Below are 1,861 nucleotides of genomic sequence, written 5' to 3'. Positions count from 1 at the left end.
TATTTCATTCAACAGTCCATGAAAGCAACCTTTGATAAGGTCTTTATTTACTTCTCTGGTAAGAAGAAATTTAACCCTAAAGTCTACCTTTTTTCTACTTCTTTTTTTTTTTTTGGTCTCTTATGTCTCTTTCTAATGTCTATAAGAATGTTGAAAGATGTGTCATGCAAAAGGTAAATATATCTCAGAGCTGCTGCTTTGTTTTAATTAATGTATCAATACTAGGTTACTCATGCAACTGTATAAGGAGGAAGAAAATTATATCTGCATCAGAAGAAGCAACAAGAGCATTTGGGTTTATACATCTCATGATATACTATCTCCTATTCTAGGAAAATGCTTAAAAATCTTGAAATTTTCCTATTATTCCTAAAATGGCTGTGACCTCTAAATGAAGTCATCTTCATAATTTACTATTCAACCATTGCTATTTTTTGATTCAGCCATGGTGAACTTCTTCACCATCCAGTGGGCTCAACCACACCTTCTCTGGTGAGGTCTGAGATGTAGCCTTGAGCAGGAAGTGCCTCTTTCTAAGCTTGTCCTTTCTTGAATCCTCTGTCTTGGTCCAAGTTATCATTTAGAGTTCTAGTTACATCTTTATAATTATTTTCCTTCTATAGTTTAATAATACTTTAATCTTCTATTTAATTACAAAAAGTTTCTTTTAAGCAATGTACTGGTTTATAATCCTGCATGGTTTCTGAGCTACAGAAAGTAGTCTAGTTAATGATTAATCATTAGCAATTAGATAATGATAAGAGTTTTAAGGCCTGAATTAGTCTTACAAATGTGAAGCTACATTCTCTCTAATGTTCCTGCTGAAACTCCACCATTTATCTACTGCTAATGTCTTTTCAAGAGTTGTACCAATCAAAATGTGAGCAGTTAAAATACCCCAAAAGAGGTAACCACAGGTGGCTCTTCTGTGATTTCTTTCCTTTTTTTTTTGCTGTAGCTTATTAGGAAGCAAGAGTAAACAAATTGGCTGTGGAAAGAGGAAGCAGAAGTGATATGGCAATGGAATGAGGAATTAGGCAAAGCGATCACAGAGAGGAGGAGGGATATTTAAACGTTGGTTATTATGCCTTATCACGGTAACTGTATAGAAAAAGGTGGCATTAATCTTTCATATGAAGGACTGAAAACCCGTAAGAGAAAAAGAATCACTTAAGATTTATCACTATCTATGAAATATACTTCATTTTTTTAAACCAAAAACAAATGCAAGATTCTCTAAGGCACAGTATCTTAAATGATGAAGTCATTTAATGGTTTCAGTAAATAGAATTCTTCACTAAGTTGGAGAATAAAAATATATGTAAACATTAATATTTATGATTAGAAAAAATTATGATTGGAATTTAAACATGGTCTCAGTTATTGTCCTAATGAAAAAGAAATACTTTAGAAACCACCTCTGACCCTGTGTTCATGTTTCTCAGCTCTGTGATACACATCTGTACACTTTCAACTTTAAGCACTTGTAGTCTGGTTCTTCTCCACCGTCCTCCATCTTCACACCCTTCCTTACTTCTTTTTTTTTTCAATTATTTTTATTTTATTTTATTTTTTTAATTTATTTTATTTTATTTTATTATTTTTTAATTAGTTGGAGGCTAATTACTTCTCAACATTGCAGTGGGTTTCGTCATACATTGACATGAATCAGCCATGGAGTTACATGTATTCCCCATCCCAATCCCCCCTCCCACCTCCCCCCCCACCCGATTCCCCTGGGTCCTCCCGGTGCACCTGGCCCGAGCACCTGTCTCATGCATCCCACCTGGGCTGGTGGTCTGTTTCACCATAGACAATATACATGCTGTTCTCTCGAAACATCCCACCCTCACCTTCTCCC

Source organism: Cervus canadensis, chromosome 28, assembly GCF_019320065.1.
Source record: "Cervus canadensis isolate Bull #8, Minnesota chromosome 28, ASM1932006v1, whole genome shotgun sequence".
NCBI classification, from domain to species: Eukaryota; Metazoa; Chordata; class Mammalia; order Artiodactyla; family Cervidae; genus Cervus; species Cervus canadensis.
The sequence above is the reverse complement of the archived record's forward strand: the minus strand, read 5'-3'. Positions refer to the sequence as shown.